Here is an 8,346-nt window from a genome sequence, read left to right as displayed (position 1 = left end):
TACCGCAGCATCATCGGGAGCCTCAGGTACCTCGTGCACACCCGACCAGACATCACTTTCATTGTTGGTTACCTGAGTAGGTTCATGAAAGCACCGACAAGCGATCATCTCGCTGCCGTCAAGCACCTGCTCCGGTACATCGCGGGTACGCTCACGCATGGATGCGTGTATCGCCATGGCGACGACGAGAGCTTGGTCAACTACGACCATGCTGGTGACGTGGACTCCTGGAAGAGCACCTCGGGCATACTGTTCCTTCTCGGGAATAATCCCGTCAGCTGGCAATCAGTGAGGCAGAAGGTTGTCGCTGTATCTTCATGCGAGGCGGAGTACATCGCGGCAGCTATAGCGGCCTGTCAAGGCATTTGGCTTGCTCGCCTTCTCGGCGAGATGCTGAATCAGGACACTGCCCCTACGCTCATCTTCACCGACAAGAAGTCGGTGATTTCCCTCTGCAAGAATACAGTGTTTCACGACCGCAACAAGCACATCGATCTCCACTGTCATTTCATACGTGACTGCGTCGAGAAAGGCACAGTGATCGTGGAGTTCATCAGGACTAGTGAGCAGAAGTCGTGTTTGGTTCCAGGAGCTGCATGACAAGATCGACATCGTCAATATCAAGCTTCTTCGACAAGGCTGAGGGGAAGAATGTTGAGTCAACCTTGGTCGGCAGCATTTACACATATGCATGCATGGTTGCATGTCGGTAGCAGTAGCTGTTACTTAGCAAGGTAGTAATAATGGGCAGGTCGGCAGCAATACTTGCGTGCCTTACTAGCTAAGGTAATAGCTAGCTTACTAGTATAGGTAGTAGGCTGTGACATCTGTGCTCACGTCACAGCTACAAAAATATCCCAGTACTAGGTCGGTTCACTTAGCTATAAAAGGAGCTTCACCCCCGCCGCTTGTAAGCATTCCATTCCGATCAAATCAAGGCAACAAGCCACTTTAGTTTCCTCCTCTACTCGTGAGTATAACAGCTTCACTACTTGTGTGTATGTGTGAGTGAGCAGCACTATGTGCTCTGCTAGTTTGCACTAGCTGTAGTTTAGACTTGGTTGATCCTCGGACAACTAGCTACTCGCTAGTTCGGGCCAACAATTAACAGGTACAAATTTGAGTTAGTGATGTGCGCAGTTCCGCAGGGATTTGTTTCCGGATTTCTGAGCAGCTAACCTAAATTTCGGCAAATGGGATTATGTAGACGCACCATGGGGGAAGCAGTGTGGACAGCCAAAACTGTGCGGCGGAAGTGGGGGCAGAGGCAGCGATTGGGGATTCCGCTCAGTCATCTGATTTATCCATAGAACAGATCGATCCCCAATTGGCTGGATAGACTAGAAGGTATGTTAGATTTCCGATCATAAAGTGTTTGGCTGAATTACATCTTGCAGATTTGAGTAGAAAGTGTCACCACTTTTCGGCAGAAATATAGTTAATAGAAAATATTAAAATAACAAGGTTTGTGATTGTTGCCATGGGTAGTGGGGATTTTAGCAAATAATTAAAATTGTTGAATGATGCCTATGTGGCGCTTCAGCCTATCTATATTTTCAATCCGTAAGCAGTTGTTCGTGATGAAAAGAACGTGATTATCATTGCGGTAAAAAAATGATTATCGATCAAATAAACATGGTTACAATTAATTCATAGTGTTGTGTTTTGTGGGGAGGGATTGTGAACTGTATTTATTTTATTTTGGAATCATGCATGCATCATTATTTGAGAAGAACGTTGTGGGCAATCTCTTGCATGAACTAATTGTGTACGAACACTTTTATTTGCGCACAGAGTTAGGATTTGGGCCACCGAGCTAGGTAGCACGCCTATGTATACTGAATTTTGATAGGTGTACTATTACATTTAGTTGGTTACTGACTTTTTATAAAAATTTTGTCCATCAGATATTCCTGTGGTATAACTGTCACGTGCCTGATCAAATTCCTGTGGTACCCTACAACTTATGTGCTTGTGTTGATCATTACATGTGCTTAAGATTTATTAAACCACGGAATAGATATGGAAAATTAGCATAGAACTATAAATACACTGTTTAGGCCTCATGTACTTATGTTCAGATTGAAAAATTCATGTATCATGTCCTTCTGTAAGAAACTTTCTAATCAAAATGACTGGAGTGCTATCGTTTGGCCATACAAAAGCATAGAGGAATTGTAAGTAATGTGGTCGATGCTTGATAGTATCAGGTTCATGTGAGGCGGTCCCTATGAAGTATATCGACAAGACAGATGAATTGCGACACTTATTAGTATGCTTACTAAGTATGGCTCTGTAGTTGACTCTTCTTTATTATGTTCCCGTTCTTCTTACCTCCTCTTATGTGTTCGTACTTTTGGTATCGAATTTCGTGTCGAATGGCTATCTTTTGTGGTCGTATGAACGCACTGAGCTTGATCCTGCCTTATAAACTTATGTTGATCTTGAGCTCTATCACAATTAAATGTCTCTTTACATTATTATCCTCTATAAGTGCAAATGTTATACTTGGTTTCTACTAATATAGTGTTACATGTTTCGGCAAAACACTGGGACCGGCACCCACGCGCCAAGGCGTGATTCCGATCTAGTGTATATGAAAGCAATCAATCTGAATGTTCCTTGACCAGTTGAATGAGCTTTCAGTACAGAGCGAAGTGCAACACTATCTTTACTACTTAAAAAGAACGTAAGGTTCCAATTTCACTTTTCTTCCCATCACCCTTTCATTCAATCTTCTATGTATATAATAAGCCATCACCTTAATTTACTTATATTTTGAACCAATTCCACTTTAATTACTTACCAAACTTCTAATCAGAATATAAGGTAATTCACGGCAAGAATTTGATGAACATTTATTTACACAGTCGCATTATTATTGATAGGTAAATCACAAGCTAACATACTATAATGTTTATATCCCATGCAATGCACGGGCATTGTTCTAGTTAAAGAAAAGTCAACAGATACGTTCTTCAGGAAGAACACAAATATAATTAAGGTGAGCTACTGAGAATTCTGAAAACTTCTTTTGGGAAACTAAAAAAAATGATAGAAGAGAGGAACCAACCATGACAAATCAGGTCAGCGCTAGATTTGGAAAAGATTAATAAATTTAGGCTGAGAACATCGATATGCAATCTACCAACAAAGAAACATCTAAACCAATAAGGAGGCTGGGCGACCCCCCCCTTCAAGAGGCTCCCTCGATTTCCTTTGATTTTGGCCATTTGATGCTGGTGAAACCTGTCTTTTCGTCTTCGTTGATGTTGGATCTCCGCGGTTTTGTGTGTCTCATTTCGACCGCGCAGTCATTTCCCTAGGGCCCATAAACGGTGGGCTCGGGCGTTGTGGCTATTGGCTGGGTCAGCCATTTCGGTGTGCGGGGCAGCCCTTTCCTTGCCCGCCGCGTGGGCGTCGCATGTTTTGCGACCGAAACTGTTGCCAGCCCGTCCTACCGCGTCTACACTTGGTTTGTGCGTTCATATCACTGTAAGTGGGCCTTCCTTTTTGCGGGACCCACGAGTCTATCACTTGAGCTGGATTAATACATGTGAGATGACGTTGCTGTGTCTCATTGGTTAGAGAGAGAGAGCTAGGCTGACTCCGCGTCGTGCGCACCAGGGCACTGACCGACTCTATGCTGCGTCACCTCCTAGGCTGTGTATGGGTACCTTTTTCTTCGGGTCATCTATGATCATCTGCCTCTAGCTGGCCCTCTGTCCAGTGGCCCTTTTTTATTTATGGTCCCGGTTATCAGCGTCCTTCGCTTGATGATGCATGCCAAGGCCCGATGGACGTGTGACCGCCATGCAGTGGACCCCTTGTGTGCGAAGCGTGCGTTTGCAGGTAGGCGGGCCTCTGCGACTGCATGCCCACAAGCCATGATGGTGTGGTGGATTGCGGGCTAGTTTGGTTCGCATCCTTGGAACCCTAGGTCTTGTTTCCAAGCGTTGCAATACCGTTTTCATTCACTTTTACTACTTTCTACCTTGCCGTTTTATATTTTCAAATTACAAAAACCTATATCTACCATACATATTGCACTTGTATCACCATCTCTTTGCCGAACTAGTGCACCTATACAATTTACCATTGTATTGGGTGTGTTGGGGACACAAGAGACTTTTTGTTATTTGGTTGCAGGGTTGTTTGAGAGAGACCATGTTCATCCTATGCCTCCCATGGATTGATAAACCTTTGGTCATCCACTTGACGGAAATTTGCTACTGTCCTACAAACCACTGCACTTGGAGGCCCAACAACGTCTACAACAATAAGGTTGTGTAGTAGACATCAGGCGACCATGTGAAGCTAGCCAGGATGTTGAAGATACAGTCTTGGTTTGACAACCCGGAGCAATTAGCAGCGACGCGACAACGATGGCCAAATATATGGAACAGAGCGAAAAGGCAATGATACTCCTGGAGGGAGTCACGCAGGAGTACATAGAGCCGCTCCTTTGGGCCATGGAGCAACAGATTCACCGAATCTGATCGTGAGGCAGTGGTCGTGGGAGTATCGATCCAAGATGGAGCATCCACCAGAGATTGAAGGATTGAGCATCTACACGGTGTCGTTTGTGAGGGTGCGGTGGCAGAGCGAGCCGGTGGAGTCTTCATCGACCGAACCAAACTACAAGAGGAGAAAAGCAGTTGGCGTGATGACGCTTCCCCGCCATCCTCTCCCTCTCCGTGCACCTCATGTCACAGGGCCGAGGAATAGGAGGGGACTGCCCCCCCAATAGTCTGAGGAGAAGCTTAGGCTTGTCTGTATTTGCAGGTTGTGAATTGTGTATTGTGTTGCATATTTTGAGAGTACTTTCAGATATGAATGCCTTTTGAATTTCATATTTGCAGTATGAGCATATGAAGTATTTTATGAATTCTGCAGATCTGTTTTTTGCACTTTAAAAATTGTAGTTTCATATAAAAGTGCAGACAATGTGATTCTCAAAGAAGAAACTGCAAGTTTCAGTTTTAGATAAGAAACTGCAAGTTCAGAAGCAGAGCATTTATATTAAGACATCCTTTTCAAAAAAGGATACCATCATGTTGGAAGTTTTATTCATGGTCGAAAATGGAACTGCCATCTAGTTAACACCATGCTGATCAAGATTCATGCATAGCACATCTTTGTATGATGCACAGTCAAAAAATATGCTATTTTCAAAATGCCCACACAATGTTGAGTGTGCAAAAAATTAGAGAAACCGAGGGACGAAGTTTTGGCAAGTGTTGGAGGTGGTGTGTAGATAACAATGGGCACCCACATGTCAGAGGCAGAGGCAAAATTTTGGGGATATTTTCACTACATCAGGTGGAATAGAACCCGGGGAAGCAGCAGTTGGGGAGTGGAACTTGGCCACTGGGCTACTCTAGTACTTTTGCTAGAAATTAGGCACAACATCTACCACTACTATAGCACATCTTCCCTCGCTCCGGTGCATTCTCATCCGGGGCCTGGACGTCATCCTCCGCCTTTGTGCGCTCGCCACGGCACCGCTCCCTGCCATTGTGAACATGCTCAACAAATGAGAGGAATCTGGAGAGGATTGTATGTGGAGAGGCACACAGTCAGGACCTACCAGGTCCATGGCCGTACGCAAGCAAGTGCCTCATTGAAAACATACTTCCTCCTAATGCTATACTGACATTGTGGCCCACGAGTTTTTCAACGTAGTTATTAAAGGAGATAAATTTACAACGAAGCTAGTCATCAGGGAGATGGCATGTATCATTTCTTATCAGTGGGCCAGCAAGTATCAGCTGGTTTGTGGGCTGCCCACTCTAGGCTTTCTTTTTAACATGCACAACTCACGACATGCCGGTATGTATTTTTTTCAGGGTCGTCATGCATCGACCGGTCTATGGCCCTCCCATCCTAGGTTTAATTTTTTTCTTAAACATCCACAACTAACTTATGTATTTTTTTGAAGAAAACACAGAGTTCTGTTCTGTTTTTCTATGTAAGAATAGGAACGCCAGGTCCAATTTATGTTTCCCTTCTAACTACATTATATATATTTATATTATTTTATATGTTATTATCATAATAATTTAACAGCTACTTACTTATATAAGAAAAAAATATCCCACGTCTTATTAACTTACAAAATAAATTTTGAACAATAAAATCCTAGGTTTTTTTACATTAAGGCAACGAAAATCCTGGTGATTGTGTACAAAAGTATGGTAAGATTTAAGGACCAATTTAATAATAAAGCACTTACTATTTAAATATATTAAACAAAATGCTCAGCCCCTGTTTATTTTTTGATAACATTGTTGCGCCCAACCTAACATTATAATTAGAACCAGCCCAGCAAAATCGTGTATTTCGAGAAAGAGCAAATGGGATATAATTTGTAGGAAAAAAATAAATGGGCCGCATTGACGCTACATTATTTGTTCACCAAGGCCAGCAAATTCGTGTATTTCGAGAAAGTGCAAATGGGCTGTAGTTTTAAATAAAATGGGCCGCATGGCGCTACATTATTTGTTCACCCAACCTAGCAAATGGACTGTAAATTCTGGAAAAATGGGTTGAATACGTGCCACATTTTTCGAGGCTGAAATGTGGGCCAATAGGTCGAAGCCAACGCAAGGTGTTGTCAACTTGGTCAAGAAATGATTCTGACATCGATAGCCATTGGATTTGCATCGAACAGCAAGCATCCATCTTCAATCTCTTGTCTTCTTCCTCCAGCACCGCCGGGACCACCTGTTCCCTCCCCCGGCTGCTAGCAGCTTTTCTTAGCATGCTTCGCTGTGAAGCACTACCCCACCGCCGGCCGTGCCATCATTCCATCCCTCCACACCTCCTATTATTCTCTGTTTGTGACTCCACTGTCGCGTCTTCCCATCTCGCGCTCGTTGCGGTCCGGGGTCTCGCCGTTGTCCACCACCTTGGTGCGCTCGGCGCGGTGTGGTCAACATGGTCAACAAACGAGAGTCATCAGAAGAGGACTGTATGTGGAGAGGCTGATAGTGGGGACACATGCATGAAACCACCTCCTTATTACGCGAAAATAAAATTATTCCTCCCCCTGAAAGCTGGGACCCACCACGTATGTCTTTGCACGGAAGGAAGTGCCTCCTTATTCCTACCCCTGATAGCTTGGACCCACCAACAACATCTTTGCACGCAAGGAAGTGCCTCCTTATTATGGGCAAAAAATATATGATTATGTCCCTCACAGCTGTGACCCGCCAGCTATATATTCGGATGCAAGGAAGTGCCTCCTTGTCCTCCTTGACAGCTACGATCCACCTTGTAGAAGCATAGGTAGCATTATCTATCTGGTCGCGAATGTGTACGTACATACTGGTCGATCAGTCTCTCTACAACGATGAACCTTGGCCGAGTAAGGAGCGGCAGGTGTCGTAGTAGAACTGCCGACATAGCATGTCACGCAGTCCCGTCTACATCATGTACACGTATGTACAACCACGATGCAAGAAAGTAAGTACGGCTACATACGTACATATGGGCGAGGTCTTGAACACGTACAATGCCGACGTCATGTTGATCGGCAACCAACTGGCTGGGTTGGAGCGGAGGAAACAGCGGCGTGTTCATCGGGAGGCAACTGACTGGGTCGGAATATGTCATGTTCATCAGGAGCCAACCGGCTTGGATGGACCAGCCAAAACGAGGTCTGGCGTACTGTAGAATGGAGGAAACGGACTTCTATTCGAGCTCCTATGGTCGAAACGGGGTCCTATTGATCGAGAGGGGTGTGGCGTACCACAAAACGGAGGAAACAGACCTGCGTTGGAGCGCCTATAGTTGAAACGAGGTCCTATTCATCAGGAGGGGTGTGGCATAGCACAAAACAGGACTCCACGGGCTACTGTTCATCCACCATCTACTACCTGGCTCCAGCCTCCACGGCTTACTGTTCATCCACCGTCGACTTCCTCCAGCCTTCACTTGCTACTGCTCATCCACCACATCTTCCTCCTGCCTCCACCAGCTACTATTCATCCATGGGCTACTGTTCATCTAGCCTCCACCGGCTACTATTCAACCAGCCCTCCATGGGGTTCCATTCATCCACTCGAATCGGCTCGGGTGTGTGGCGGCCTCCTCAGGGTCATGTTCATCCAGCGACAACAACCTCTACTACCACGGGGTCATGTTCGTCCAAACCCCACCGAGAAATGTTCATCCAACCCCCAACAACGGTTATTGTTCATGAAGAGGTAGGTTCGATCAGCTTCAGTTAGCATCAATAGCGAAGGAATCGCTCGGGTTCACTCAATAGCAAAGGAATCGCTCGGGTTCACTTAACAGCCAAGGGATCGATCGCTCGGGTTCAGGAACGTAACTAGTGCAATC

The 8,346-nt window shown here is 45.1% G+C and overlaps 1 long non-coding RNA gene across 1 annotated transcript; it reads left to right on the top strand.

Annotated features, from left to right (window-relative positions):
- The first annotated feature begins 928 nt into the window (after window positions 1–928).
- LOC119285685 lies at window positions 929–2,146 on the top strand. Its single transcript, XR_005139673.1, has 2 exons — window positions 929–1,111; window positions 1,208–2,146. It is a non-coding gene; the product is annotated as an uncharacterized LOC119285685 (long non-coding RNA).
- The last annotated feature ends 6,200 nt before the right edge of the window (window positions 2,147–8,346 follow it).

Source organism: Triticum dicoccoides, chromosome 4A (genome assembly GCF_002162155.2).
Source record: "Triticum dicoccoides isolate Atlit2015 ecotype Zavitan chromosome 4A, WEW_v2.0, whole genome shotgun sequence".
Classification (NCBI taxonomy): domain Eukaryota; kingdom Viridiplantae; phylum Streptophyta; class Magnoliopsida; order Poales; family Poaceae; genus Triticum; species Triticum dicoccoides.
This window is presented reverse-complemented; position numbering and strand designations above follow the sequence as displayed.